The sequence below is a fragment of the Lycium barbarum genome, chromosome 9, assembly GCF_019175385.1.
Source record: "Lycium barbarum isolate Lr01 chromosome 9, ASM1917538v2, whole genome shotgun sequence".
In the NCBI taxonomy this organism is placed as follows: Eukaryota; Viridiplantae; Streptophyta; class Magnoliopsida; order Solanales; family Solanaceae; genus Lycium; species Lycium barbarum.
Window position 1 is genome coordinate 13,529,235 of NC_083345.1, and position 24,811 is coordinate 13,554,045.

The following is a 24,811-nucleotide window of genomic DNA, read 5'->3' on the forward strand; positions in this document are numbered from 1 at the left end:
TAAAAGGAGTATTGCATGTTGTCTTACTCACACTCATCATAATCTCATATATGCATAATATGCAAGCTGCCCGTCCATATCGGAACGGTGTGATAATCAATAACATTAGCCCGCGTCCAGGCCTCCCGCGTCCGGGGTACCATCTCATGCCGCCCACTAGTGGTGTCTGCCCATGCCAAAAGGTCATGGTGTATCCGTATAGCTGCCCGCCTTGGCGGTGACTGCCCGGCCAACTAGGCGCGGTGTAATATGATCATGACATGCTCATCAAAAATACTTGTAATAATATGCTTATTATAATATGCTTATCATAATACATGCATAAGACTCGAGATCAACTATACTCTATCGGGTTGACGTAAGGTCATGATTTCTCCGATTTCATTATGGGGCAATTATTGACATTCTGCCTCACCTTGAAGGAATTAGAACATAAGCTGAGTGTAAGCAATAAATAACATCACTATCAATATGGCATCATCATATCATATCTCTTATCTTATATAGACATTTATGAATATAGGCTTCTAGCTTTCCGGAAAATAGGAACTCATGAAGAGGAAAAGAACTTATACTATAGGATTCATGCCATTGGAAAGAAAGGACTAGCCTCACATACCTTTGTCGTTTAGCTAAGCTATCGGTCTCTCGTTCACCTCCGATGTTACGTCGTCACCTTCATTAAAAAATGCGAGGTACATTAGCTAAATAACTATGAGAACGCGTCGTTATTTCTAGGAAAAATTGGGCAGCACTTCCTTTGTTTATACTACTTTTCCCATGTTCTATATCAACTCCCAACATTCCCAATGCTACTCACAATATCACAATCAATAATCATCATCTATGTGTATTTAGCAAAATCCACCATTTCTCTCCAATTTCATCACATTTATGGTTATAGGTTCGATATCGTATTTTCCCACGTATCACATTTATCTCAGGGTTTACAAGTCATTTATAACCTATTCATACTCACAACACCCTATAATCCATGATTCAATTCAACTACTAACCAAACATGACACTATTCACTCTTGAATGACCCATTTGCTATGCTTCTCTACAAGTCGAGTACCTTAACCTTCCAATATCTTTAAACAACATGTAATAGTCATGAAACTTACCTTGGATGATGGTTGGACAAGCCTTGAGTGGAGTTTTCCCTTCTAGCACCAAAACCCTACTTTCCCTCTTTGGATTTCCTTGAGGAAGATGAACCTTACTTGGGTTTCATACACTTTGATTCATGGATTTGATGTTGTTAATCTTGGTTTCCCTTGATTTTTCTTGTGGATGAAAGTTTGGAGAGGGTTCCAGAGGTTTTAGGACTAAAATGGTGAAAAAAAATGAGTTAGAACGAAATTGGGTCTATATATAATTGTCCAGAAGATTCTGGACTGGCACAACATGCGACACCATATGCGAGTCGCATGTCGAACATGCGAGTCGCATGTTGTGTCGCAGGTCAGGCCAGTTGATCAACTCTCACTGGCACAACATGCGACACTATGTGCGAGTCGCATGTCGAACATGCGAGTCGCATGTTGTGTCGCAGGTCATGCCAGAACGTGATGAACTATCTGCCGTAAAGTGGCCATAACTTTTGATCCCGATGTGATGTAAGGGCCCACCACCTATGGTTGGAAAGATATTTCAATTATCTACAACTTTTATACTGTGGTATTTTTCCCATATTCCGACTAAAAAATGGAGTTTTGGTCCCTACAAACCAGATCCTCCGAAAGTGTTTCCTTAACACGCCCTTTTTGGATGGCTTGTGCCTATATTTGGCTTGTGGGTACTTCTTGAAACTCACTTGGATCCTAATTACCAACATAAGGGGCATTACAATTCTTCTCCTAAATATCTTTAAAACATCGCTAGTTCGATACTCGAAATTGTCCTTCGCCAGTCGATCCACTGTGCGCGAACGAAAATTTTCCGGGGTGTAACATTCTCCCCCCCTTGGGAACATTCGTCCTCGAATGTTAAACGCTCGGGAATTCTACGAAAATTTCGCCAGTGTTTCCCCTGTACTATGGCACTACTAACCTGTCACAACAACCCATAATATCATCGCCTCACAGGGCTACATCACAATAGCAACATATTTGTGGCCACACACGCCCAAAATCATAAAAATTAGTGCATACATACCTTATCTCGTTGGCGTTTCGTCTTGGATTTCTCCTGGGGGTTGGAATAAGTGAGGATACTTTGACTTCATGCTCTCTTCCGCTTCCCAAGTCATTTCTTCCCAGTTGTTGTTCCGCAACAGGACCTTAACGGAAGCTACCTCTTTGTTTCGAAGCTTTCGCACTTGTCTATCTAAGATGGAAATAGGCACTTCTTCATAAGTTAAATTTTCCGCTATTTGCACATCATCTAGCGGGACAATCTTTGTGGGATCTCCAACACACTTGCGGAGCATTGAAACATGAAAGACTGGATGGATTGATTCAAGCTCTGAAGGCAACTCTAGTTCATAGGCTACCTGTCCCACCTTGCGGATGATTTTGTAGGGTCCGATATACCTCGGACTTAGCTTCCCTTTCTTGCCAAATCTCATCACCCCCTTCATTGGCGACACTTTCAAGAACACCCAATCATGAATCTGAAACTCCAAATCTCGTCGGCGGTTGTCCGCATAGGACTTTTGGCGACTTTGGGCTGTCAACAACCGATCTCGAATCACCTTGACCTTTTCTATTGCTTGCTGGACCAATTCAGGGCCCACTAATTGTGCTTCTCCTACTTCGAACCATCCGATTGGAGATCTACATTTCCTTCCATATAACGCTTCGTATGGAGCCATTTGTATACTAGAATGATAGCTGTTGTTATATGAAAATTCAATGAGGGGTAAATGATCATCCCAGCTTCCACCAAAATCTAACACACACGCCCGGAGCATATCTTCTAAGGTTTGAATGGTACGCTCGGCTTGCCCATCGGTCTATGGATGAAATGCTGTGCTAAATTTCACTTGCGTGCCCAAACCTTCTTGAAAAGACTTCCAAAACTTAGCTGTAAACTGTGCTCCCCTGTCTGTGATAATAGACAATGGTATGCCATGGAGCCGCACGATTTCCTTGAGATATAGCCTTGCATAGTCTTCTGCTGCGTACGTTGTTTTGACTGGAAGGAAATGGGATGCTTTCGTCAATCTATCCACGATCACCCATATCGAATCATACTTACCCCGAGAGCGAGGTAATCCCACAATGAAATCCATGTTGGTCACTTCCCATTTCCAAGTAGGTATTTCTATAGCCTGCAATAATCCTCCTGGCTTCTGATGCTCAACTTTCACTTGTTGGCAATTTGGGCATTGAGCTACGAATTCCGCTATATCTCTTTTCATACCATCCCACCAATACATTATCTTTAGATCATGATACATTTTGGTCGCACCTGGGTGGATAGAATACCGAGTACAATGTGCTTCGGCTAAGATTCGTCGGCGCAGGTCCGCCACATTTGGCACGTATAATCTCCCTCGGTATCTGAGAACCCCATCACTAGAAACTTCAAACGAAGAATTTTCTTTTCCATAAGATACGTCTCTATAATGACATAACTGAGGATCTTCGCGTTGCCGTTCTTTCACTTCCATAACCAAGGACGAAACTATAGAATCTTTGATACTAGTACCTGCCTCACCCCCATCAAGCACACACACTCCAAGATTAGCCAACCGATGTATTTCTTGAACCATTTCTCTCCTTTCCGGAGGGACTTCGCATAGACTGCCCATCGATCAGCGGCTAAGTGCATCGGCTACTACATTGGCCTTCCCGGGGTGGTACAAAATGTCAACATCATAATCTTTTAATAGTTCTAACCACCGCCTCTATCGCAGATTCAATTCCTTTTGCTTGAAAATATACTGGAGGCTTTTGTGATCTGTATAGATATCCACGTGCACACCATACAAGTAATGTCTCCACATCTTTAAGGCATGAATGACTGCAGCCAATTCGAGATCATGTGTGGGGTAATTCTTTTCATGCTTCCGCAATTGTCTCGATGCGTATGCAATAACCTTATCATGCTACATCAATACACATCCTAACCCGACACCCGAAGCATCGCAATACACCACGTAACCATCTGATCCTTCTGGAAGTGTTAAAACTGGAGCTGAGGTTAACCTGTCTTTCAACTCTTGGAAACTACGCTCACAAGCGTCGTTCCACTAGAATTTAGCCGCCTTCTGGGTTAGTTTAGTCAATGGGGCTGAGATAGATGAAAAGCCCTCTACAAATCTCCTATAATATCCAGCCAAACCCAGGAAACTACGAACTTCTGTGGGCGTCGTAGGCCTTGGCCAAGTTTTCACCGCTTCAATCTTTTGAGTATCAACTCGAATACCATCATCGGAAATAACATGGCCTAGAAATGTCACCGAATTTAGCCAAAACTCGCACTTTGAAAATTTCGCATATAACTCCCGGGCTCGAAGAATGCCTAGAACAATCCTCAAATGATCTGCATGTTCCGATTCCGTGCGAGAATACACCAGAATATCATCGATAAATACGATCACAAACAGATCCAAGAGAGGCCTGAATATGTTGTTCATCAAATTCATAAATACAGCCGGAGCATTAGTCAACCCGAATGACATCACTCGAAATTCATAGTGGCCATATCTCATTCTGAAAGCCGTTTTAGGAATATCCGCCTCTCTAACTCTCACCTGATGGTAGCCCGACCTCAGACCTATCTTGGAAAACCACTTGGCACCCTGCAATTGATCGAACAAATCATCAATCCTTGGGAGAGGATATCTGTTCTTTATCGTCACCTTGTTCAATTGCCTATAGTCAATACACATTCGTAGCGAGCCGTCTTTCTTTCTCACAAACAAGACCGGTGCTCCCCACGGTGATGAACTAGGTCTAATGAATCCCTTCTCGAGCAAGTCCTTCAACTGTACCTTTAGTTCTTTCAATTCTGCCGGAGCCATCCGATAAGGAGGAATAGAAATAGGTTTTGTGTCTGGCAACACATCAATAGCGAACTCAATTTCTCTTTCTGGTGGAAGACCTGGAAGTTCATCCGGAAATACATCTGGGAATTCATTCACCACCGGAACCGACTGAAAAGTTGGCGGCTCTGCCGCAGTGTCATGAACCCGAACTAAATGATAAATATAGCCCTTTGCTATCATTTTCCTCGCCTTGAGGTAGGAAATAAACCTACCCTTCGGCGATGCTGCATTACCCTTCCATTTAAGCACGGGCTCTCTCGGAAATTGGAATCGAACCATTTTTGTCCGGCAATCAACATTTGCATAACACGATGCCAACCAATCCATACCCATGATTATATCGAAGTCAACCATCTCTAGCTCAATCAAATCAGCTTGGGTCTGACGATCACATATCACAATAATACAATTTCTGTATACCCGTCTTGCTATCACGGGTTCACCAACCGGAGTGAGTACCTCAAAGGGTTTAATGGACTCGGGTTTCACCCCAACACAGCCGGCAACATATGGAGTAATATAAGAAAATGTAGATCCTGGATCTATCAACGCATACACCTTACGGGAGAATATAGACAATATACCTGTGACAACATCTGGGGAAGACTCAAGATCCTGTCGCCCCGCTAGAGCATATACACGAGGCTGAGCAGCACCTGAAGTGGATACTCCCCCTCTACCCCTGCCTCTACCTGCTGTCATCTGGGGAGTCGGTGTTCTCTGGCGTGCTGATGAAGAACCCGCTGCTGAACCTGTGGGCTGAGTCCCAGCCCTATCTCTCGCTGAGGGGTAGTCCCTCATCATGTGACCGACTTGCCCGCAGGTATAGCAAGCATCCGACCCTAGGCGACACTGTCCCGAATGCAACCTACCGCACTGATTACACCGCGGTACTGGGGGCCTCTGCTGACCCTGATCTCTCCTGGACTGAGAATCTGAGGCTCTTGAACTCTGTCCCTGTCCCGGCTGAAAAGAACGATCGAACCTCCTATCTGAGAATCTGGGGGGCGCACTAGTCGCGGACTGACCTGAGTGCCTGGGATGTGTCTGTCTCGGTCCCCCTCTATACTCACTGCTCTCTCCCATAGATCTAGCCCTCTTACCCTGTCTTTTGTCACCATCACGATCACCTCCTTGCTGTCGTTGTCGGTCCTCGAGATTCTGGGCATGGGCCTGTATCCGGGAAATATCCATCCCGTCTTGCAAGGAGACCGTCAGACAGTCTCTGTACAAATGTGGCCCTAGGCCACTCACAAACCTGTAAACCCGATCTCCCATGTCTGCCACCATAGCTGGAGCATATCTTGCCAATGAATTGAACTGCATACTATACTCTCAAGCACTCATGCCTCTTTGTTTTAAATTCAGGAACCTGTCCGCTCTAGCTCGGCGGACCTCGGGTGGCAAATAATGGCGAGTAAAAGCATCTACAAACTCTTGCCAAACCGGAGGAGGAGCATTTTCCCCTCTTGATAATACCCAATTGTTGTACCATAATACCGCCAAGTCCCGGAGTCTATAGGATGCCAACTCCACGGATTCAGTCTCGGAGGCATGAACAACCCTCAATGGCCTCAATATATCATCGATAAAACTTTGTGGGTCTTCCTCTGGCTTTGACCCGAAGAATTCCGGAGGATTTAGACTCATAAAATCACGGGCCTTTGTACTTGCTGCCCGATCACTTGAACCCACATTCTGTCGTTGTGCTTGTGCAGCCACCAACTGGGTCAATAACTGAATAGCCTCGGTCATTTGTTGGCCCGAAGCGACCGGCGGAGGAATTGGAGCTGGGGCTCCTGCTTGCCCTTCCACATTGGGCAAGGTAGAAGAAGAAGTGGGAGTGGCATGCGAGGAAGTGGCATCTTGAGCCTCGCTCTGTCCCCACTCAACTGGAGGTTCTCGGCTGGTGCCTTCACCGGCGGCATTTAATATCGCGCGGATTTGTTTCTTCTTTGGCGGCATCACTGAAATCATAACGCACAATTAGAATAAAGGAAATCTTACATCACAGTTCTATCGCACGATCTTGTAGAAGAAAGATGGTCATTTTTCCTAAATACCCTATAGCCTCTTGTTTATCGATGTGGCGCGCAACACACCATAAACAAGACTCTACTAGACACGGCTCGTAGACACCTCCTAAGACCGAACTGCTCTGATACCACTTTTGTCACGACCCGGCTAGGGGCCGCGACGGGTACCCGTGCTAACCACCGAGCACCACTCGTTTTACTACTCCTTAGCCTCTTTATCAATCGATTATCCACTTCATAGTTAATTTTTAAGAAAACCATTTTCATTTGGAAACAAAAGCATTGTATATACTTGAGCCCTATAGACTAGCAAAATAATACATATACGTTCATACATACAAAATGACCCTTCCATGAGACCATACAACCCACATCGAGTATCTACGAGCCTCTATGAATTGACACATATACAACTGTACACAAAAGATTGTCCTAGGCACCTCCGGAGCAATGGAGGGCTTTTAATCGGCTGGCAACTCTAGGAATCTGGAGCAACGTCTCATCCCTGCCTACCTGTGGGCATGAACACAGCGTCCAAAGAAAAAGGACGTCAGTACAAACATTGTACTGAGTATGAGAGGCATAAAAAATGAAGAAAGACAGTGATAATATAATGTGAACGTCAATATGAAACATCTGAATCTGAATGGCAATCGTAAAAGGAGTATTGCATGTTGTCTTACTCACACTCATCATAATCTCATATATGCATAATATGCAAGCTGCCCGTCCATATCGGAACGGTGTGATAATCAATAACATTAGCCCGCGTCCAGGCCTCCCGCGTCCGGGGTACCATCTCATGCCGCCCACTAGTGGTGTCTGCCCATGCCAAAAGGTCATGGTGTATCCGTATAGCTGCCCACCTTGGCGGTGACTGCCCGACCAACTAGGCGCGGTGTAATATGATCATGACATGCTCATCAAAAATACTTGTAATAATATGCTTATTATAATATGCTTATCATAATACATGCATAAGACTCGAGATCAACTATACTCTATCGGGGTGACGTAAGGTCATGATTTCTCCGATTTCATTATGGGGCAATTATTGACATTCTGCCTCACCTTGAAGGAATTAGAACATAAGGTGAGTGTAAGCAATAAATAACATCACTATCAATATGGCATCATCATATCATATCTCTTATCTTATATAGACATTTATGAATATAGGCTTCTAGCTTTCCGGAAAATAGGAACTCATGAAGAGGAAAAGAACTTATACTATAGGATCCATGCCATTGGAAAGAAAGGACTAGCCTCGCATACCTTTGTCATTTAGCTAAGCTATCGGTCTCTCGTTCACCTCCGATGTTACGTCGTCACCTTCATTAAAGAATGCGAGGTACATTAGCTAAATAACTATGAGAACGCGTCGTTATTTCTAGGAAAAATTGGGCAGCACTTCCTTTGTTTATACTACTTTTCCCATGTTCTATATCAACTCCCAACATTCCCAATGCTACTCACAATATCACAATCAACAATCATCATCTATGTGCATTTAGCAAAATCCACCATTTCTCTCCAATTTCATCACATTTATGGTTATAGGTTCGATATCGTATTTTCCCACGTATCACATTTATCTCAGGGTTTACAAGTCATTTATAACCTATTCATACTCACAACACCCTATAATCCATGATTCAATTCAACTACTAACCAAACATGACACTATTCACTCTTGAATGATCCATTTGTTATGCTTCTCTACAAGTCGAGTACCTTAACCTTCCAATATCTTTAAACAACATGTAATAGTCATGAAACTTACCTTGGATGATGGTTGGACAAGCCTTGAGTGGAGTTTTCCCTTCTAGCACCAAAACCCTACTTTCCCTCTTTGGATTTCCTTGAGGAAGATGAACCTTACTTGGGTTTCATACACTTTGATTCATGGATTTGATGTTGTTAATCTTGGTTTCCCTTGATTTTTCTTGTGGATGAAAGTTTGGAGAGGGTTCCAGAGGTTTTAGGACTAAAATGGTGGAAAAAAATGAGTTAGAACGAAATTGGGTCTATATATAATTGTCCAGAAGATTCTGGACTGGCACAACATGCGACACCATATGCGAGTCGCATGTCGAACATGCGAGTCGCATGTTGTGTCGCAGGTCAGGCCAGTTGATCAACTCTCACTGGCACAACATGCGACACTATGTGCGAGTCGCATGTCGAACATGCGAGTCGCATGTTGTGTCGCAGGTCATGCCAGAACGTGATGAACTATCTTCCGTAAAGTGGCCATAACTTTTGATCCCGATGTTCTGTAAGGGCCCACCACCTATGGTTGGAAAGATATTTCAATTATCTACAACTTTTATACTGTGGTGTTTTTCCCAAATTCCGACTTAAAAATGGAGTTTTGGTCCCTACAAACCAGATCGTCCGAAAGTGTTTCCTTAACACGCCCTTTTTGGATGGCTTGTGCCTATATTTGGCTTGTGGGTACTTCTTGAAACTCACTTGGATCCTAATTACCAACATAAGGGGCATTATAATTCTTCTCCTAAATATCTTTAAAACATCGCTAGTTCGATACTCGAAATTGTCCTTCGCCAGTCGATCCACTGTGCGCGAACGAAAATTTTCCGGGGTGTAACAGGAACATAAAGCCTATTGTTCATTTCATTTTTAATTGCCGCTGCAATTTTGTCAGATAGATTCAACTTCCGTCCATCACTAATTACTCGCTATATATGTGATGAAATACTCTGTCTATAGTGATTTAACCCCAAACATAGTGACTGTCTCGGAATCAAGGAAGATATTTTGGCATACACCCAAAAGCAAAATAATTTGTTTTGCAAAAGTTTTTTTGGGAAATTCATCTAATCTTTGAGCCAAAATAATATATACATATTACTTTCATGATCTCTAGAATAACTTTTCAAGTATTAATGTAAGTCTAATTCATGTCTTACTACCTTGAAAATAATATTCCACATATTTCGTGCATGCTACCACATTATATACCAACTAATTAATTTCATGGCAAACAAATAGAATATATTTTGAGATCATCAAATAATAAACGTCTACCCTAACATTTATAAAAACTGAATTTCATAAATCATAAAGAGTAGAAAATAAAAAGACGAGCAGAGTAAAGAAAGTACGACCTGATTTTTCCTGCTTTTTCTTGAATTGATTCATCCTTGAGGCAAAGCATATGTTTCTGTGACATGTGGTCCATTTGCACGAACTTTAAACCAGAGGGACGATAAATTTTCCAAACTTGATGATGTTGACACTCAATTTTGACCCTCCCTCTTCCAGTCCACCTCCTCGAGCTTCTAAGTTTATTAATAAACTAAATACTTATTACAATTCAGTGCTACTACTTTTACAATTAATAGACAACTTTATTTTATTATTACATCTACAATTATTTTACTATTGATCTTACATTGTTACTAATTTATCAGTTGCCAATAAAAAAGGTACAACTCAGATGACATTTTATTACAATTACTAGTAAGATTATAATACTAACTTATATCCTATTTACGCTAGTTATTAAATTTATTATCCTAATATTTTAATGATATAAGGGAGCAAATGGAATGCATTAGGAGAATAGGAAAAAGGCCTAAAATTTCAGCCAAACAACCAGGCCTAACCAAAACGGCCCACCAGATTTCAGCCCAATTCACCAAAGCCCTTAAAATTAAACCTCTAGCCCAAATCCTCAACCCACTTAGCTAATTTAGAGTTCACTTGTGCTGGTTTCAGACGGCCCAAATTAGAGTCCAAATTAGGCCTACCCAACAACCCTAATCCTAAACATATCAGCAGCACATTTCTCCAAAACAACCCCTCTCTCATCTCTTTCCTCTTCTAAGCAAAATCAGCTTTCACAGCCATGGCAGGGGTTTAACCACCCCATTTCCGTGCAAGTCTCGAATACAGTCAACATAAGAGGCCAACAAACATTTTAAAATCTGATTTTTCTACACAAAGGAAATCAAAAATCAGAGGTTCAACTTCAACCCGTGTTACCCCCGCCCGCTACACTCGAAAACAACTCTTTGTCACATTTTGGACCGTTCTTCAATGGACGTTTTGAAATTCAAAACCTTAGCCTCAAAATCCCGCCCAAACAAAACCCTAGAGTTTCAACTTCACCTATAAATATTGTCTCAAGCAGTCAACCGAGAGGAGTTTTTTTTTTTTTTTAACATTCTTGAAAGCTTACCATACACAACACTTTAGCTTTTGACCACTACTCTAAATCTTGGGATCTTTTAAAATTTTCATTCGTTCGAATCTGTTTATAACGAAAGAGTAGACTCGAGGCCAACGTCCGCAGTTCACTGCACCACAAAAGGATAAATCCGACTCTACTTCCGTTCATTTACTCCCTCCGTGTCTAGTGTCTCTGCTTATTTAGAAAATTCATGGTCATGATTTTATTTTGTGTGTTCTCATAATGAATATTTAAAGCATGACTATGATTCTATTTTGGTTAGGATAATTTCTTTTTTCTTCTACCTTTTTCTCCTGCTACCTGCCACACTCACGAGAATAAGCATGAATGTTATCACGACTTAGAACATTTATTTTGATTTAGACATTATGATTTTTAGAGGTTTATTTTTATTCATCCACTCAATCACATGGATGAAGGTTTAATGAAAATGTTATTGTCTTGGTTCATATTTCTATAGATTACTGTCTTGATTTATATTTTCTGTATGGTAGAAGCATGGCTTTAGGTCTCTGTTCAAAGCTTAGTTATTATGCCAGGATACTTTCCTTATATGGATTTGAATGGGCATTATTATACTAGTGCTAATAGCTAATCTTTTTTCAATCAAATGATCCATGACCTCCTCGTTGGTGATGTTAATTAGTCTATTTTGTTACGTCCATATCGTTAAAGTTTATTCAATTAGTTAACGCCACACATGCTTTCAAGAATGTCAGCGAGTAATAAAAGACTAGTTTGCTCCTTCATCAAAAAATCTTGTTGCTAACTAACGTATCAGTGATGATAGTTACTCTCTATTACTTTTTTCATGGAAAAATTACATTTCTTTCTCTAACTACGACTCTTTTATTATTTTGCATGACATACCGGAGCCGAAGAGTTTCACTTTGAGACTCAACGACGCCGCTACCGCATGGAGCCCGCAAATCCTCGATCGTTTCCAGCTTTACATCGCTTAAAAGCGAACCATGAAATAATCAAGTTTTTCTGTCGGGAGCCTATTTTGGCTGTCGATTATTTGTTTTTATTGCTTGTTTACTTGTTTGGTGTGACTAACATTTTACCTTAGTTGTGTGGCTATTAGACAATGCTTAATTGCTTTATTTTCACCAAGTCTCATTTTAGGAGGTCTTAATCAGCAAATTTAGGTCTTAAATCCAATGGAGTTTAATTGTTCCTCTTGTGGGTTTGGCACGTCAGAAAGGAAAAGATATGCTTCAAAGTATCACAAATTTGACACAGTAAACGTTAGCTTATTTTGAGAATAAAAATGCAAACTAGTTTTAAAAGAGAACTTTTGGACCTTAGCCCCCTTTCCAATGTTTGAAACATGTTTCTTACAATTTTCAAAACCAATTCAGAAGTCTTGAATTTCTTCAAAACTTAAATGGAATTTCCCGGAATGGAATTCTCAATCAAAGTTTGTCTTGATGTATGTCTTTGTTAAACTAAGCCATTTTGGGCCTTAAACAGAATCCAAAATCCTTTTCCTCTTAAGCTGAAACCCTACAGGTGTTACAAATATTAACAAACGTTTTCCCTAAAATTTATTGAGTTCACTACTTTTCATATGAATATTTGTATTTTTAAAAATTCTTCCACATTTGTATACTACAATCAGCCTCAATTTTCTCAAACTTAAGTCCGATCGGTTAACCATTGTTAATGAATCTTAAAGGATGCTTAATACCTTCCCTTTAGATTAATTGAATCCTTACCTAGAATCATTTGGTTTCGTAGACTTTAAAATGGAGTTAACTTTAGACAATCACTTTAGTAAGCTTTAGGTGTCCTAGTTCACCATAAATAATTAGGTGGCGATTCTTTAACTTTAATTAATTCCGAAATTACCGGAATGTTGTAAACCATTTTGACTCCGGTTAAAATGGGTATAACAGATGAAATTTTTTCTTTCGACCACAGATTGATTTGCACTTTTATATTTAAAATATATACGTGCCTTTTGAAAACACAAATTTGGTTAGACCAAATAACAACTCCCCTTCGTAACAAGTCAGCAAGACCCCTTATCACAATTAATTGATTCTCAGTTTTCAAACCCTTGACTTCATGACCGAAGAGTCCACATGACTCTCATTTTCTTTACTTTCCTCACATGTAAAGAGGTACTCTCTCGAAATGTGCAGTAGACGCACGAATGGCTTGCAGGAGTACTCTATGTCAATTACCCACTTTAATCGTAAGTTTGATCATGGAAAAACGTGATACATAAATAAAACAAAAGATACACACGAGACACCCTTTTCTCAAACAACACAATGAGTTGCTGATTAAACCATTTGTTGGTGCTATAAAATTAATTCGACGTTGTCACTCGCCACACCAAATTCATATACAATAATTAATACGTCAATGAAAAACTAGTTCCATGGCCAAACAGTTCTATTTGATGCCGTCTATCGAAATTAAATTTCTGATTTTTATCTACCAGTTTTCTTAATCAGAGAATAAAATGCGAAGTTTTTATATCTTCAAATCGAATAATTTTTGTCACAAAGCAGTGAAGTTTTTATCTCTTCAAACCGAGTAAACAGGCAGCGAAGATTTTATATCTTCAAACCAATGAACGTTACTAAATCGGTAAAAAAATTATATTCTTTAAACCGATTAATAACTTGGAGTAGAAAATTACGCAAATTTTAATCTCCAAACAGCGGAGTAGAAAACCACAAAGGTTTTAGTCTCCAAAAATAGTACTTTTATTTCTAAAAAAAAAAGTTAGTTTCTTCTTTGTCAAAAGAGTAAGATTCTAGTAGATTAACAAAATATGTAAAATTAGTAATTTCCTTAAGATTGTTATCAATCTGTATTTGGAAAATAATCTAAATCAGAATCTGGAAAGAGAGGAAACAAACTAAAACAGAATCTGAAAAGAAAGGAAAATAAATTCGAGCCCAATGAATTCAAAGTGTTTCCTTAAAAAAATTATTCCCCTCAAGTACCCGAGGTTATGAAATATATCCTCCCAGGATAGAACAAATTAACTCATTAGCGTAGCGGTACCTCAAACTCCAGTGAACGGCGAACGCAAAAAAGGCACAAATCACACACAGAAAAATAAGTGCAGAAAAGAAAGAAGAAGATGATCAAAATTTTCATAAGGAAAATCTGAAGGGATGACTAGATATTTATAGCCAACAACAGGTGTATTAAGCAAATAGGTGTGTCTTTTCTGAAAAAGGCACGTGCCTTTTCGGCAAAAAATTGTCTTTCCAAAAAAGGAAAAAAACTTTCATTTTCCATTCACACCATATACCTAACACTGTATGTGCCCTTGCTCCAGAATATTGTGTTGGGAGCACCATATAATAGGGTCCATATTTCTCCCTTTCCCCCACCATTTAGAATGCTTGGTTTCAAACATTACGCGGTCTTTCTTTTCTACCTAAATCGATCAACTGGTTCTTACTTTTTGTATTGAGGGTTCAATTGAATTTCCTAAGTTCGAATTGCAAAATATTAATGAAACAAGGATTTTAAAATAAATTTTGATTAAAAAGGATGTATAGTTGACTACTTGTTTGAGACGTAACACCAATTACTGACCGACTAGATCTTTCTCTTTACTATCCTTTCACTATACGGCGAAATCAACTGGATGGCTACCATATTTATTATTTTCTTTGTTTCAATTTGTTCATCTACTTTTAACTTGACGCAGAGTTTAAAAAAGTAAAAAAGACTTTTAAATCTTGTGATCTTGAACGAAATATATGTAGAATGTATAGTCAAATGTCTTTTAATCTTGTTGTCTTAAATATACCATGTGAAGAGTTGGAAATAAAGAATTGCTAAAAAGGAAACTACTGACATTATATTCTTTTTTAAAAGGATTAAAAATGAAAGTAAGACAGACTAATTGAAACGGAGGGAGTATAAAATAACCTTATAGTGTGTTTATGGACCTAGTTACAATCAATGAAATCCTTAGGAAGCCTCCTATTGAGGGCTTCATTGAGTTGAGCCTATACTTACTGCTAAACTAAATTCACTGAGCACATAAAGTACACGACCAATAATCAATTATCACACCTATTACACTCAAACGTTTCTATAACAGCAGCGTTTGACTGGTTATTTTTCTACTACTTTAATGAAATATTGTTACATAAAACATATTACTATAATATAGAAAAGGCTTGTTTCAACATGTTAGCTTAGTGGAATTAAATTCATAGTTAAGGGCATTCTGGACTTTTGACAGTAGCTAATGCAACGTGTCCTTCGGCCAAAATCTCAACAAACCACCGCTTCGATGCTTCTAGATGGGCTTAAGTCCCCAATTGCTAATCCTGAGAATCTGAGATATTCTTTGGCTATGGGTATACCACAGGAAGCACTGAGAATGAGTTAGACTCCGTTTTGCAGAGTATTACGGTCGAATTAGGTTAGGTTGGATTGGGCGTACGCCCTAGAATTTGGGGCGTAAGTCCTGGGCGCAAAAGCGTAAGCCCCGGGCGTAAATTTAATTTTTATTGATTTAACTATGATTTTAATTATTATTGTCATGATATTTATACTTTATGTTATCATGTTGTACTATTTTTTCTTAAAATATATAAATAAAGAAAGTAACTCTCATAGAAAATAACACTGTCATAAATTAATTTTTAGATGATTATATCTGAAATTGATATGATAGAGATTTCATAGCACTATGTTCCGAAGCAACTTCATTCATTTTTTTTGTCGCTGCTCTTACACGTTTTGCCCTTCTCCTTATTTGAGTTTATATATAAAATTCAGTGCAAATATTAGTTGAGGGTGGGAACTGGGAAGGACTAATAGATTTGAGAATGATGATAACGTGAATGAAGATTTCATTTTAAAGATTATCTAGGCTATTATCATTTTTTGTGTTGTGCCCTTTGTTAAATAATAATTATAATAATTCTTTTTATATTATTAGTGATTTATTTGAATTTCTTTGCAGAATTTTAATGAAAACTTTACATTTGCTTATTTTTAGTAATAAAATTGTAAAATTGAAGATACATGAGACATACGTCCAGTGTCTCGGGGCTTACGCCTCGCCCCTTGTACATGAGACATACGCTCAGTGTCTCGGGGCTTACGCCTCGCCCCGTGCTACGTAAAATGCCTCGCCCCCCTCCTTTTAAATCACTGGTACAAACAACATACTAAGCAGAAGTGTGTAGACTCAAAAGAAGGGCATCACTATCACTTATGTAGTTTTAAGAATAATTGTCTCAATAACTCTAATTTTTTGTTTTATATTCATTTTCTATGAACAAATCATATACAAATATCACTCCCGTTGCGTTTACAAACATGTCCAATAGTCACATATTCTTAATCCTCTTAATTACTTTTACTCTCCATTATTCTTACTCCGTTTCTTGGAATTTAATGTATATTGAATGTAGTAATTCATTTGGAATGTGAATATACGCTTTAATGTTTGTAACTTTAATTACCTCCTTCCCTTCTTATCCTTTCTCATGTAGTTATTTCTCTCTTTTGTTCTCTTTTAATTTTTATTTTTAAATGCATTTTGTTCTAACAGTCTTTTGTTTCCTAATTTTAAATAATTATTTTATTATTTTTTAGTGATATTGATATGACAATCCTTTAGATTGGTGAATAGAAGAAAACGAGAAAGTAAATAGTAATGAAGTTAGCAAAGAGGGGAAAGAAGCGGGAATGGGGAAAATATTGATGTGAAAAGCTAAGCAACTCAAATTAGAGAGTAAGCATCTTATATGCACGACTTGGAAATTGTTCACATAAGATAGGGTATATTGAATTGATTTTTATTTTATTTTATTTCCTTCTTTTAGTCTATTTTTTATTTTATTTAGAGAAATACAAATTGTGAATCTTGTGAAAGCATAAGTGTCGAAAAATTATACTAAAAATATAATTAAGAAAAAGGTCTCAGTGGAAGAAGAAGAAAAAAGCAATCACATCTCAAGTGTCCATTCCACTAATTTTAGTATCTTTTTCATTAATTCTTCTTTTAATATTGTACTTTTTCGCGTTCACATATACTGATTTCTTATATAAGTTGTTTCATATTTAACCTAAAACATTTTTCATGGATTCTCTTTTATGAACTATGTGTGATTAATAAAAATTAGTTCCCTTTTATAAAAGTACTTAGTAACATTAGTATTCAACTGTATTTTAATTTTTTTATGACAGTTCACTAGTTTTTAAATAGTAGCACTTCTCAATAAGAAATAAATATACAACTTGATAATTACACCTTGTCTTAATGTTTTCTTAATGAACGTGTTCAAGTCTTAAAAGACATTTAAAATGAGATGAAAGAGTAAAAAAGAAAATTAAAAGTAATGGGTGCTGCTTTTGGGCTAAATTAAACAAGGAAATATCCAAAGAAATTCACAGAAACATGCCATGAAAGAGAAGGTTCATTTGAACATTCGTGGCTTGTTTGATCAATTTTCAAGCAGTAATTATGACTTAGATTTGGTTGAATTATATTGAACTTCAAATTATTGATGAAGTTTTATCATTTTATTATAATAAGCGCTTTTCAGCTTTTAGCATGCTTCATCTCCGTAATTATTATCTTATAATGGACATTTACTTATTGACTATTGCCATTAACCTATCACTGAGAAAAGGTAGATCTCTCCTATAGTCGTTAATTAGCTCCTCGCTTGAAAAGGGTCAGTCTCCTGCTCCCTAGTTTCACTTTAACAGTCGCTTTAGCTTCTTTAGGTTCATTTACAAAAATGATAAATGCAAGGTATAATTTATTAATTATCCCTATTTATTAGATATTTTTTAGAAATGAACATTATTAAAAAAAATTATTTCTTTAATGCTATAGGGGTATAATTGGAAGCAATTGTCAACTTTCTTCTTGAATTCCTAAAGTAACAATTATTTTGAGACAACTCTCTTAACCTAAAGGACAGTTAAATGGAAGCTATAAGGATATAATCGGAATCAATTGCCCACAAAATAACGTTTTCCTACGAAAGAAAGAAAAGACATGAGAGCATTAGTCGAATGGGTAGGGAACCCACTATGATCAATAATACAGATATGCAATGATATAGTAATTGAAAAATATATATAAATAAGGTGTAAGGGCATAATAATCACTTTGAAGACCAACCATGTGAAAGATGCTAGTCCAAAGAACAATGGTAAAGGCACTGTTCTAGCCGTGCAACTCCATCACCCTTGCACAGTACTAGCTCACTACAAAAAAAAAAAAAAAAAAAGAAGAAAAAAAAAGTGATATCAATTATGAATTTTGTTGCTAATTTATTCTCACATAACTCGTAGCCAATAGAATGTTTTAATAATTTATTGCTAATAAAAAGATTAGAGATGAATTTTCTTATTTAGCTTTGTTCATCGCTAATTACTATTTCTATTAGTAGTGGGTGTGGGAATATCATGGAAGAAAAAGATGATTCTGAAAGGGACCTGTTTAGAATTTTATAGAAAGGTATTGAGCTGCTCAACATAATGCCCATACCCTCCTTAATTGATTTGTTGATGGTATAAAAGTGAGAACATTTTGATTGACTTGAGTAGAAGAAAGCATGTCCACGTATTGTTTCAAACCAGACAGGCTAAAATGGTAGGGAAAAGGGAATAATATAGTGTCAGCAGCACAAGGGATATTCTAGAGGGACCGCTCTGGCAGAATCAGTTGTTTTTTTTTTTTTTTGATAATTGAAAATTGAAAATTTTCCAAGAGTTTCGAAATCCAGTGAATACAAGTCAAAATAATGTCTTGTGGTCCAGTCTTTCCCCGACTCCACGCATAGCAGGAATTTAGTGCACTGAACTGCTCTTTTTACCAGTTAAGCATTAAAATAATGTAAAATGTGACACTTGAAATTTAATTTGTGACGCTAGTAGAAATTCTCTCATGTCAAGAGGATTTAGCAATGTTATTTATATACAAACAAATTTATCTCACCCCATTTACACAATATGATATTCATGTTAGAAAAATATGTGCAATATTTACTCCAAGTTTGACAAAGTGGCATTACATTTTTAGTGCATCTCTTAAGCATGTTTATAGAAATGAATGAATGCATGCTAATCATTTTAGGGTCATTTGCACGATTACCCTTCAACGACACTGGTCTTTAATTTTTGTCCCTCAAATTGGTGGTATTTAATTTTTGCCCTTCGCCTAATACCATGAGGTTTGGGGTTCGAACCTCAGCTCAGTTAAAAAAACAAATCACAAGACAGAGTTTCGTAGCAAAGTTAGGCCTATTCGGGCCAAAGTTAGGCCTCAAGCAAAGTTTTGCATTCAAACTTTACCTGGCCTCTGCCTTGTGAATTCCTTCTTTTTTTACTGAGCTGGGGTTCGACCCAGAACCTCAGCGTATTAGGCGAAGGGCAAAAATTAAAAACCACCAATTTGAGGGGCAAAAATTAAAGACCAGTGCCTTTGAAGGACAATCCGCACAAAAAAAACCTTTTTTTTTTGCTTCTTTTGTGCATGAACGATTCATCTGAGAGTCCAATTGGACTTTATCCCTACTCCTTGCACTATCTCGTTGGGTCTGAGGCCCAACACCCTGTTATTATCGAGTCTGCAGCGGACTGAAGGCCCAATAATGGGTGAAAATTGTCAACATTTATGCTGATGAGCTTAGTAAACCCATCAGCCCACATTGCTACTATTTTACATTGTACTTATATTTGTAATTGTAAAACACTTGTATATTATTGAAACCCTTTAGGAATTAGTTGACATTCCAAGTAGGCAATCGATTCTAAGATCATTAAAATTGTAGATGACTCGTTTTCACGAGTTAATCCAACTTTCAAAATTGATTAGCAGAATTTAATCCAAAACAACTCTTTTGAACGGTCTAACAACTCTGAGATTTTCTTTAAAAGGAAAAAACTTTGGATTTTCTATGGTAATAAACTCTAATATGATTTTGTGTTTGTTTCAAATGACGAAGGATCGAGTTTTCAAAAAATGATATAACGGATCATGCCTCATTTGGTGAAATTATTCAATTTCCAAATCTTCAAAATCTTTAAGTACAAAAATGATTTCAAAAATGGTGTTTGGCAATGCCAAGTTCTAATTCAAGACGAAAGGAGATTTTTGTAAAAGTTTTGCCCTTTACTTGCCAAACCATGACTTTGATAAATAAATGCGATATACTAAATGAGTTGATTCAAATGTTAGTAGATTTATATTACTTTGGGCCAAATTTAAGTGGAACTCTACTCAAAGAAATTGTTTTAGTGTTGTTTTGGCCTAGGCAAGTAATGAAAGTTTCTTAACCATTTTTGGATCATTTGAGTCAAACTCAACCAATTTCACCATGAATCAAACTGACTTCACAAAGTCGTTATTAAATATTTCTTTCAGAAAACATGTCATGAATGAGTAAGTAAGGGCAACATTTTACTAAATTTTCTTTACTTTATATGTATTCCTTCAAATACATTTTTAAGCAAATATATACAAACTGCCTTCTTTTTGCTTTGGCTAGTTTGACTTGAGAGCTTGGTTTGCACGACCTTTTTGTAAACTCCAGGGATTTAATATCAACGTGGAAACCCTCTTTAGCATGAGTGTTAACTCGAAAGTTATCTCACTGGTGGTGCAGAGAATTAAACATTAGAGGAAACACCAAGCAGTTCAAGTGGACCGTGTGTTGAGAGAAGGGAACTATCACAACCCAACCGGAGGGTCATTACGGGCACCCGGAGTTATCCTACCGAGCCCCTCTCATCATACTCTCATAATCATATCTAGGTGAGCCACATGGCTAACTCATAATTATCATACACCAAATAACACGAATTTCATAGGATGTAGACACTTTTATATAAATATCATTAACTATGACCATATATACACAAGCCGACAAGGCTATCAAAATGATATACAAAATATGAGCCGACAAAGCTGAGGGATATCTAGCTATACACATTTGTCTACGAGCCTCTACGAAGGGTAAATAAAATCATAAAGACGGGACAGGACCCCGCCATGCCCATATATGTACACAGAAAGAATAATACCAACTAATGCAGCTCCGGATCAAATGAAGCACCTCTGTGCAATCACTGAGGAAGCAGCCTAAAGGTCGAGTCTGTCTCCCTGTCTACCTGCGGGCATGAACGCAGCGTCCACAAACAAAAGGACGTCAGTACGAATAATGTACTGAGTATGTAAGGCATGATAGTAACATGATAAAAGCATGAAGAATAACATAAGATAGAAGGACCATTCATACCTCTTGAGACATTCATCATACTTGCCTAACCTTTCTCTAAGGAAAGCATTCAATACATATACATACAATGATACCATACCCGATCATGTAAGTTAGGTGTCACCCATACCCGACCATAACAAGGCTCGGTGTTGTCCGTACCCAACTACAGTGGTGCGCGCGCAATAGATATCATACCCGGCCATATGAGCTCGGTATCATAAAATAACTATTACACATATGACATACATGAGTATCCAAAAGGAGCATTATAACTCTATCGGGGTGATATTGAGACGGTAAGCCCCCGATTTCTATTTTGGAATTGCTATAGTCATCATCATCATCACTATGAAGAGATTTTATCAATAATATCTTACGATTCTTGGTAGTCACGAGCTTCTAACATTCTCTAGGAAGTAGGACATTATGAACATCATAGATGGAATTACGTGTAACACCTCGTAGCTTCGGGTGAAGGTTTGACTCATAAGATGATAATATAATGGAACCAATATGAGGGTTATAGGAAGTGTTTTGAAAACTAATCAAGTCATAAGAAATGTCTTTGGGCAAAGCAAAGTTAAAAGTCACTCTACGGGGCATGTTTGCAAGTGAGTTTGTACAAAGTCTTACTTCCAACGACCATAACCCCTTTATTAATTAGGAATTTGGGAAAACTTCCTAAATGAAAGTTGTATCCCTTTGAAATACCTTTCCAACGGTATATTATGGGGTCAAGGGGACATCTGTACAAAAAGTTATGGCCATTTTACTGAAGGATTACAGAGCAGTCTGTTCACTGGTCATGTTATACGAACTTGTTATACAACCCATATAATTTTATACGGACCGTATAACTCGTCCGTACTTCATGAAACTTCAAATCGACGTTCTGGTTTCAGCCATGATAAAATATGGTCATATTATACGGACCGTATAACTTTATACGGACCGTATAATATGTCCATATAACTTCCGCCTCACTTTTGTATAAATTCAAGCCTTTAGTTCTTTCATTTCATTATTCACAATTCCAAGCCCTAGCAACAATTCAAAATATCAAGGTAAGTCAATCCAAACCCTTCCAACTCAATTCTAACATATACTCTAATAATCTAAGCAAGAAATCATTGTTCCTAAACTAGGGTTTTCAAGAAAACCCATCTCAAGGTTCAAGAATTCAAGATTTTGGAAATCTTCTTCAAAGTTAAAATCTTTAATTCAAGTTTGGAGCATTACCAGGTATGTGGAGTTGCTATCTACGTGTGGGAACATCATTTCTTCTTCCCCACGCCTCTTAATCCATAAAGTATGAATCCTTATGAAAACTAGGGTTTCTATACCATGCCCATGATAACCCTAGGTCCATGTCCATGATTATATTATGTATGAATTGTTATTATTCTATGATTGTGTTCTTAATAACTCCATATGATTATTGAGAATCAGTCTGTAATATATGAAAACCCATATCTTGTATTCCATGGATTCTTGCATGCATGTTTTAACTAAGAATGATTATTTCATGAATATCCTACATGTCTACAAGTTTTCATGCAACTATATTATATAATTACTTTCATGTCATGATACAAGATACATATATGCTAAATAAAAGCTATTTCATGAAACCTTGTTTACAAGATATTTCGTGAAATCATGATTACAAGTCAAGTACAAGTTAATTCACGAAAATCATAGGATTTTTAGCCAACTATATCATGTTCATGTTTTTGGGAGTTGCACGAATTACCGAGAAGGCTCAGATAGCCTGAAACTACGCAGCCACCGTAGGACAAGAATCGCTCCACCCAGTTAGGACGATTCCTTAATTTTACACTGAATGGATCCATCAGGCACGTTACGACCTTATACCCTGGCAAGGTATGGGGCTCTGCTGGTTCGGCGAGGTACCAGACTCCACGTACCCACGTGGTGATATTATATTGTCGGTTATGAATTGCTCTCCCTACCTGCCATGTTTTACTCATACTTTATATTATATATGTATTCATGTTCATGCTCATAACCAGGTTTCAGTTTCACGTTCAGTTCTTATCTGTATTACTCCATGTCCCATGTTATTTCATTCAGTTGCTTTACATACCAGTACATTCAATGTGCTGACGTCCCCTTCCTATTGCCCGGGGGCCTGCATTTCACGATGCATGTACTGATTTACAGGACGACATATCTGCTCTGTAGGACAGCATTTGTATCAGCTTATTGGTGAGCCCCATCTCATTCGGGGTTTGGTCAACTTTTTGTTTTATGGTTAGTTATGCATCTAAGGTATGCTGAGGGCCTTGTCCCGGTAAGTATGTTTTCCAGTCAGACTCATGGTAGAGGTTTCATAGACTAGACAAGTCAGTTATGTTATGTCAGACTTTCGGAGTCGTATAACCATTTTGACTCATTCATGTTATTTCCGTACTCATGTTTAAACAAGTATTTGTATTAAGTATTATGACTTATTACATTTTATAAAGGCTCATCATGCATTCACGTTATATTCCGGTCATGTTATGCCTCATGATTATTCAGCAAGCCATGTGGTTCGCTCGGTCACATGCAGTAAGGCACCGAGTGTCGTGTTTCGCCCAGGCCATGGTTCGAGGTGTGACATTATGACGAAGAAGTCATGCCTTTCGAAAGAAGGGTTAGCCTTACATACCTTTATGTCTTCTTAACTGTTTAACGTTCTCCTCCAAAGTCCGCAAAATCTACATTCAAGAGGATTCACACTAAGGTTAAGTCTTGAAAACACTTCTAAGTTCAAACTAATGCAATTAACGAACTAACAAAATTTGGGCAGCATTTCTCCTATTTTGTCAACTTCCACCAAATTATAAATCAACTCTCAAACAACAATAATAACGTTCACAATACCATATTCAAGAAGTTACATTCAATTCAATCTCAAATTTATCCAAAATCCCTTTTTCAAGTTCATCTCATAGTCATCTTCTTCACTTCAACATTTATGATTTCTCCACTTTAATTATTTTCCTTTCCAAGAGTTACTAAACCTTTATATCAACTCAATCATGTAAATAATAGGAAGATCATACCTTATTATAGAAGAACTTCACCTTCCCCAACTCTTTTCAAGACCAAGTTTATCGCAACTTTGAAGAGAAGCAAGAACAATCACCTTTCATGGATTCTCTTTGGGTTTTGATGTTGATCTTCTCTCTTGATGATATGGAAAGGCTTGGAATGTTATGGAACCTTCAAAAACTCTCAAGAACCTTCTAATAATGTGGAGAGAAGAGTGTGGGAGGTGGATATAAGAAATGAGATCTTTTGGGACTTAAAG